Raw genomic sequence first — 9,770 nt, 5'->3', positions numbered from 1 at the left:
TGAGTCCAGGACAATGTCCAGCATGTGTGAGACATTGTGCAGGTGTGGAGATTCATCCATTTGACACATTACTTCATTTTAAATACTGGATTTACACATCCTGTAGTTACGCATCCTGTAGTTACGCATCCTGTAGTTACGCATCCTGTAGTTACGCATCCTGTGAATTACGCATCCTGTAGTTACACATCCTGTAGTTACACATCCTGTAGTTACGCATCCTGTAGTTACACATCCTGTAGTTACACATCCTGTAGTTACACATCCTGTAGTTACACATCCTGTAGTTACACATCCTGTAGTTACACATATTGTAGTTACACATATTGTTGATACACATCCTGTAGTTACGCATCCTGTAGTTACGCATCCTGTAGTTACACATCCTGTAGTTACACATCCTGTAGTTACGCATCCTGTAGTTACACATCCTGTAGTTACACATCCTGTAGTTACACATCCTGTAGTTACACATCCTATAGTTACACATCCTGTAGTTACACATCCTGTAGTTACACATATTGTACTTACACATATTGTTGTTACACATCCTGTAGTTACATCCTGTAGTTACACATCCTGTAGTTACATCCTGTAGTTACACATCCTGTAGTTACACATCCTGTAGTTACACATATTGTTGTTACACATCCTGTAGTTACACATATTGTTGTTACACATCCTGTAGTTACATCCTGTAGTTACATCCTGTAGCTACACATCCTGTAGCTACACATCCTGTAGTTACACATCCTGTAGTTACACATCCTGTTGTTACACATCCTGTTGTTACACATATTGTTGTTACACATCCTGTAGTTACACATATTGTTGTTACACATCCTGTAGTTACACATCCTGTAGTTACACATCCTGTAGCTACACATCCTGTAGTTACACATCCTGTAGTTACACATCCTGTAGTTACACATCCTGTAGTTACACATCCTGTAGTTACACATCCTGTAGTTACACATCCTGTAGTTACATCCTGTAGTTACACATCCTGTAGTTACACATCCTGTAGTTACACATATTGTTGTTACACATCCTGTAGCTACACATCCTGTAGCTACACATCCTGTAGTTACACATCCTGTAGTTACACATCCTGTAGTTACACATCCTGTAGTTACACATCCTGTAGTTACACATCCTGTTGTTACACATCCTGTAGTTACACATCCTGTAGTTACACACCCTATAGCTACACATCCTGTAGTTACACATATTGTTGTCACACATCCTGTAGTTACGCATCCTGTAGTTACACATCCTGTAGTTACACATCCTGTAGTTACACATCCTGTAGTTACACATCCTGTAGTTACACATCCTGTAGTTACACATCCTGTAGTTACACATATTGTAGTTACACATATTGTTGATACACATCCTGTAGTTACGCATCCTGTAGTTACGCATCCTGTAGTTACACATCCTGTAGTTACGCATCCTGTAGTTACGCATCCTGTAGTTACACATCCTGTAGTTACACATCCCTGTAGTTACACATCCTGTAGTTACACATCCTATAGTTACACATCCTGTAGTTACACATCCTGTAGTTACACATATTGTACTTACACATATTGTTGTTACACATCCTGTAGTTACATCCTGTGTTACACATCCTGTAGTTACATCCTGTAGTTACACATCCTGTAGTTACACATCCTGTAGTTACACATATTGTTGTTACACATCCTGTAGTTACACATATTGTTGTTACACATCCTGTAGTTACATCCTGTAGTTACATCCTGTAGTTACATCCTGTAGCTACACATCCTGTAGTTACACATCCTGTAGTTACACATCCTGTAGTTACACATCCTGTTGTTACACATCCTGTTGTTACACATATTGTTGTTACACATCCTGTAGTTACACATATTGTTGTTACACATCCTGTAGTTACACATCCTGTAGTTACACATCCTGTAGTTACACATCCTGTAGCTACACATCCTGTAGCTACACATCCTGTAGTTACACATCCTGTAGTTACACATCCTGTAGTTACACATCCTGTAGTTACACATCCTGTAGTTACACATCCTGTAGTTACACATCCTGTAGTTACACATCCTGTAGTTACACATCCTGTAGTTACACATCCTGTAGTTACACATCCTGTAGTTACACATCCTGTAGTTACACATCCTGTAGTTACACATCCTGTAGTTACACATCCTGTAGTTACACATCCTGTAGTTACACATATTGTTGTTACACATCCTGTAGCTACACATCCTGTAGCTACACATCCTGTAGTTACACATCCTGTAGTTACACATCCTGTAGTTACACATCCTGTAGTTACACATCCTGTTGTTACACATCCTGTTGTTACACATCCTGTAGTTACACATCCTGTAGTTACACACCCTATAGCTACACATCCTGTAGTTACACATATTGTTGTCACACATCCTGTAGTTACACATCCTGTAGTTACATCATGTAGTTACATCCTGTAGTTACAATCCTGTAGTTACACATCCTGTAGTTACACATCCTGTTGTTACACATCCTGTTGTTACACATCCTGTAGTTACATCCTGTAGTTACACATCCTGTAGTTACACATCCTGTAGTTACACATCCTGTAGTTACACATCCTGTAGCTACACATCCTGTAGTTACACATCCTGTTGTTACATATCCTGTAGTTACATCCTGTAGTTACGCATCCTGTAGTTACATCCTGTAGTTACGCATCCTGTAGTTACACATCCTGTAGTTACACATCCTGTTGTTACACATCCTATAGTTACACATCCTGTATGTAACACATCCTGTAGTTACACATCCTGTAGTTACACATCCTGTAGTTACACATTTTGTTGTTACACATCCTGTAGTTACACATCCTGTAGTTACATCCTGTAGTTACATCCTGTAGTTACACATCCTGTAGTTACACATGTTGTTGTTACACATCCTATCGTTACATCCTGTAGTTACACATCCTGTAGTTACACATCCTGTAGTTACATCCTGTAGTTACACATCCTGTAGTTACACATCCTGTAGCTACACATCCTGTAGTTACACATCCTGTAGTTACACATCCTGTAATTACACATCTTGTTGTTACACATCCTGTAGTTACACATCCTGTAGTTACACATCCTGTAGTTACACATCCTGTAGTTACACATCCTGTAGTTACACATCTTGTTGTTACACATCCTGTAGTTACACATCCTGTAGTTACACATCCTGTAGTTACACATCCTGTAGTTACACATCCTGTAGTTACGCATCCTGTAGTTACGCATCCTGTAGTTACACATCCTGTAGTTACACATATTGTTGTTACACATCCTGTAGTTACACATCCTGTAGTTACACGTCCTGTAGTTACACGTCCTGTAGTTACACGTCCTGTAGTTACACATCCTGTATTTACACATCCTGTAGTTACACATCCTGTAGTTACACATCCTGTAGTTACACATCCTATAGTTACACATCCTGTAGTTACACATCCTGTAGTTACACATCCTGTAGTTACACATCCTGTAGTAACACATCCTATAGTTACACATCCTGTAGTTACACATCCTATAGTTACACATCCTGTAGTTACACATCCTGTAGTTACACATCCTGTAGTTACACATCCTGTAGTTACGCATCCTGTAGTTACACATCCTGTAGTTACACATATTGTTGTTACACATCCTATAGTTACACATCCTGTAGTTACATCCTGTAGTTACATCCTGTAGTTACATCCTGTAGTTACACATCCTGTAGTTACACATCCTATCGTTACATCCTGTAGTTACACATCCTGTAGTTACACATCCTGTCGTTACATCCTGTAGTTACACATCCTGTAGTTACACATCCTGTAGTTACATCCTGTAGTTACATCCTGTAGTTACACATCCTGTAATTACACATCTTGTTGTTACACATCCTGTAGTTACACATCCTGTAGTTACACATCCTGTAGTTACACATCCTGTAGTTACACATCTTGTTGTTACACATCCTGTAGTTACATCCTGTAGTTACACATCCTGTAGTTACACATCCTGTAGTTACACATCCTGTAGTTACGCATCCTGTAGTTACACATCTTGTTGTTACACATCCTGTAGTTACACATCCTGTAGTTACACGTCCTGTAGTTACATGTCTTGTAGTTACACATCCTGTAGTTACACATCCTGTAGTTACACATCCTGTAGTTACACATCCTGTAGTTACACATCCTGTAGTTACACATCCTGTAGTTACACATCCAAGATATGGAAAACACTACTTGGAGATATATGATCATTGATTGTTTCATGTTTCTGCTTCATATAGTTGGCAGCAGGTGCTTATGTCACCCTTCTGGCCACCAAAATCAGTGGAACTTAGAAGGTGGACCAAGTACCTGCTGACCTCCCACAATGCATCAAGACCACCTGGAGTGGCTGGAGTGTGAGGTGGTTGGTTTCTGTTGGATGTCTCCCAAACAGGAGCAGATCAACCTTGCTGCATCCACTGCTGCTGGGGCGTGTCAAGAAGAAGAGTCTTTCCTCTACTGTACTGGTAACACAGGTATTCATACTACTGTCTATCCAAGAAGAAGAGTCTTTCCTCTACTGTACTGGTAACACAGGTATTCATACTACTGTCTATCCAAGAAGAAGAGTCTTTCCTCTACTGTACTGGTAACACAGGTATTCATACTACCTGTCTATCCAAGAAGAAGAGTCTTTCCTCTACTGTACTGGTAACACAGGTATTCATACTACTGTCTATCCAAGAAGAAGAGTCTTTCCTCTACTGTACTGGTAACACAGGTATTCATACTACTGTCTATCCAAGAAGAAGAGTCTTTCCTCTACTGTACTGGTAACACAGGTATTCACACTACTGTCTATCAAGAAGAAGAGTCTTTCCTCTACTGTACTGGTAACACAGGTATTCATACTACTGTCTATCCAAGAAGAAGAGTATTTCCTCTACTGTACTGGTAACACAGGTATTCATACTACTGTCTATCCAAGAAGAAGAGTCTTTCCTCTACTGTACTGGTAACACAGGTATTCATACTACTGTCTATCCAAGAAGAAGAGTCTTTCCTCTACTGTACTGGTAACTACAGGTATTCATACTACTGTCTATCCAAGAAGAAGAGTCTTTCCTCTACTGTACTGGTAACACAGGTATTCACACTACTGTCTATCCAAGAAGAAGAGTCTTTCCTCTACTGTACTGGTAACACAGGTATTCATACTACTGTCTATCCAAGAAGAAGAGTCTTTCCTCTACTGTACTGGTAACACAGGTATTCATACTACTGTCTATCCAGGAAGAAGGGTCTTTCCTCTACTGTACTGGTAACGCAGGTATTCATACTACTGTCTATCCAAGAAGAAGGTATTTCCTCTACTGTACTGGTAACACAGGTATTCATACTACTGTCTATCCAAGAAGAAGAGTCTTTCCTCTACTGTACTGGTAACACAGGTATTCATACTACTGTCTATCCAAGAAGAAGAGTCTTTCCTCTACTGTACTGGTAACAAAGCAGCGGAGGCTGGTGACTTGAAAAATCAAGGAGGATGGGAGACCCACGGTATAGGTCACGACGCACGGAGATGTCAAAGTGTGTTTCAAAAATCGTCAAAGAGTAATTATTTTAACCTAAAGCATTTAATAAAGACATTTATAGTACAATATTATGGGGAATGGGAATGAGAGGCTGCTTCCACAGTGTTGGGAAGGGATCACAGCAGTGATTGGATGAGAGGGCTACTTCCACAGTGTTGGGAAGGGATCACAGCAGTGATTGGATGAGAGGGATACTTCCACAGTGTTGGGAAGGGATCACAGCAGTGATTGGATGAGAGGGCTACTTCCACAGTGTTGGGAAGGGATCACAGCAGTGATTGGATGAGAGGGATACTTCCACAGTGTTGGGAAGGGATCACAGCAGTGATTGAATGAGGGTATGAGTCATGTGTTGAGGTGTTCAGAGGCTTGACTTCAGTGCAGGACAGGAATTGACTGGGAGGACAAAAGACAACAACACAACACACTACACAGTTAGAGACCAAAGAGCTGAGAAGGAGATAGTCCGAGCAAGGAGTAAAATCATTGATGTGTAATAATGTCATTGTGTTTCTGTATGTGATTGACTCTACATACAGTAACGAGAGAAAATTGATAGGGGTACTCACAGTGCTTGGAGAGGAAACATTTCAATGTGCCAGTGGATGAGCGGGGCACATGAGACGTGGCTTCAGTTCATGTCAGGACAGAGTTGACAATGGTAGTAGAGTGGAGTGGTCATCACCTCTTAAATCAGGGAACAGGAGGGGACTTAGCAAGAAAAACAAATAGCAGATACATTCCATTACAGCTGCGCACTCTATAGGTTTGAACAACAAGTTTCTCCGTGAAGTTAAACACAGAGTTCGCATCTCGCCCACTTGACACATCAAAGTAGCCCAAGAAACATTCCTGAATAACGCCCTGATCATCCACATACCTGATGATAACTGACAACTGCAAGCAGACTGGTGGCACCATAGGTCCCAGAGTAGAGGGGCAATTTTACCTCCTGGGGCCCAGAGTTTATCCTTATCTGTTAACCTAACCAGTAAAACTCTGGACCCTATGTAAATATGTAATGTGAAAATTTTTAGAAAAATCCTGGAATGAGTAGGTGTGTCCAAACTTTTGACTGGTACTGTACTTCAGATATGGCCTACATATCCTAGATGACCAGCCTAAACCTGTTCATATCAGTTCCCATTGGCTATCAGTAGCAGGACTGATCACCTACAAATCGGTGTTAAGTCTAAATAACAGGACATGTAGCCAAAGCCCAATATTTTCACAACATTTCCTATGGAGACCATCTGGGCCCGGTTTCCCAAAAAGCATCTTAAGGCTAAGTTTATCAGTAGAACCTTTGTAGGAGCATTGTTAAATCTCCGAGCTGACATGAAAAATACATTAACATCAAACAGCGGCGTCCTAATCCCAGTGAAGGGGACACGCTACTTGATGACGGATCAATATGAGAGACAGAACTGCTGCTGCCGGTGTGATGAGACAACTCTGTCCGGTGGAAGTCACTGACGATACGAGGACTTCTTTCAGAGAGCGCTCCGTCAACCAGGCCCCAGTGGGCAGAGCTAGGCATGTTGGACTGGGACACGTTTTAATACCATAAAAATACTCTCATTTTACATGTTCTGTGTAGTCTAGTTACGCTAATATATTTACAGTTAATTTCGTTTTAGACTGAATCAGTGAAATATGTTTGAGTAGTAAACAGAGAAACAACAAGGAGTCCCAGACAGTTCACAATAGAACATACCAGAGGAGGGCTTTGGTTACTAGGCTACCTACATTATTGGGATCATCTGGGCTCGTTGACAAAACAGACCATAAAACGCCTTTACACGCGAAGGTCCGCGGTGGGTCTGTGTAAACTAGCTGATTATATTGGAGACAGGTTTATAGCAGTGAATGGCATCTATTCATTTACTCTCATAGTATTTCTATGTAGAAGCAATATCAGCCAGGGAAACTAATTGCACTCACTTTATGATAGAACATTCAGACTTTTCTGCCTGACTGTGGCGTTATTTACCTGAATTGTTAGGATTTCCTGGTTGATCACAACAAAACTACCTAATTCATTCAAGTAGAGAGAATTAAATGGTGTTTTCTTTGAAAAGATGGGCCTGGCCAGAATAGAACATTCGGTTTCTGCTGAGTGTTACGAACATCGTGGCTTTAAAAGTCTAGGGGTGGATGGAACAGAGACCCATAACATAACTCATGCGAATTAGAATATTGACAAGGAACAGTGAGAACAAAATACACCAACAAACAAATGTTACCGTCAAACACAATGTTTATTATAAACACCACGGTAAACGGTTTGGGGAAAAAGGGCCTGAGCTGGACCCAAGGAATGAAACAATAAAGTCAAAACCCTAAACTGATCTTGCCTGCCTCAAGAACCACTAAAGCTTACTGCTAACCATATTAAAATACAGTGGGTGGTCCCTTCAGGTCTAACTAGTGTGTTTAGACAAGGTTGTCCCACGGGTAGTGTAGGCCCAAGGACCAATTGCTAAACCCACCTTTCCCCAGGAACAAACAAACAACATAGGTCCAATATGGACTAGACAGCAAACAACATAGGTCCAATATGGACTAGACAGCAAAACAACATGGGTCAATATGGACTAGACAGCAAACAACATAGGTCAATATGGACTAGACAGCAAACATAGGTCCAATATGGACTGAGACAGCAAACAACATAGGTCCAATATGGACTAGACAGCAAACAACATAGGTCCAATATGGACTAGACAGCAAACAACATAGGTCCAATATGGACTAGACAGCAAACGCGTCAGTACACAAAAAACCAAGACACCACAGTTGCCATACTCACAGAGAAAGAGCGTCTCTGTCAGAAAACACATCTGACTGGCTTTTAAAACCAGGGGATTTGACATTGGTAATGTAAAAACCAGAAACAGGCGGGGCAATACTGAGAACGTCCACTGATTGGTCCACCTCGGCAATCAGCAGACGAACGGATGTCGGACAGGTGGGACACCCCAACGACCACCAATCAGGAAAACAAGGGACACCTGTGATTAGGGCTGAAGGACAGGAAAACAAACACACATACAGGATACCTGTTTCCATAACAACGTCTGTCCAAATCTTGTTTAGGTACTAAGTACATTTTATTGGCCATCACACTCTGTGTCCAACCGATTTTAAATCCACGATTAAATAAGAAAACAGAGCTTTGGTGACGTCCCTCATTGCTTTCCATAAAAGTAGGATTTCTACGGCTAGAATGTTTATTGGTAGTTTGTCTCTAGGGTTTTGAACAAAACCAAGTAATTGGCGTTCAGGCTAATGGTACGGCTATTTTTACCTTGGTGAATCACATTTTGTACGAAGTAACACACTGACAAGTTTTGATGATGAGTATATTGAATAAAAGCTTGAGCTATTTCAGGATGTTCACTACCGGCAAAAACCATATCATCCAAAACCAGCAGGAGGTAAGAATTCATCATCAGACAGGGATGCTGGTATTCCTTCAACAAATTAGATTTTTATTTTCTTCAACAACTCATCATACAAAAGTTGATAACATGAATAACACCACACAATATTGTCAGGTTTCTGAGATAATACATGTTCAGAATTCTCTAAAATCCTTTTTACAGAACAAGTTTTACCGCTATTGGATGGTCCCTCGATTAAGGCTGAAAATGGTGTTGCAACCTAGGATCAAAACCTTCTACAGCATCCATTGTATCTTCAGGGTTAAGACACACAAGGATTGGAACATAAAGTCAGTAACCAAAGGGTAAGGTGGTCCCGTCAGGTAAAAGATTGGAACATAAAGTCAGTAACCAAAGGGTAAAGTGGTCCCGTCAGGTAAAAGGATTGGAACATAAAGTCAGTAACCAAAGGGTAAGGTGGTCCCGTCAGGTAAAGGATTGTAACATAAAGTCAGTAACCAAAGGGTAAGGTGGTCCCGTCAGGTAAAAGGATTGGAACACAAAGTCAGTAACCAAGGGTAAAGTGGTTCCGTCAGGTAAAAGGATTGGAACATAAAGTCAGTAACCAAAGGGGTAAGGTGGTCCCGTCAGGTAAAAGGATTGGAACATAAAGTCAGTAACCAAAGGGTAAGGTGGTCCCGTCAGGTAAAAGGATTGGAACATAAAGTCAGTAACCAAAGGGTAAGGTGGTCCCGTCAG

Source organism: Coregonus clupeaformis, unplaced genomic scaffold (assembly GCF_020615455.1).
Source record: "Coregonus clupeaformis isolate EN_2021a unplaced genomic scaffold, ASM2061545v1 scaf0475, whole genome shotgun sequence".
Classification (NCBI taxonomy): domain Eukaryota; kingdom Metazoa; phylum Chordata; class Actinopteri; order Salmoniformes; family Salmonidae; genus Coregonus; species Coregonus clupeaformis.
This window is presented reverse-complemented; position numbering follows the sequence as displayed.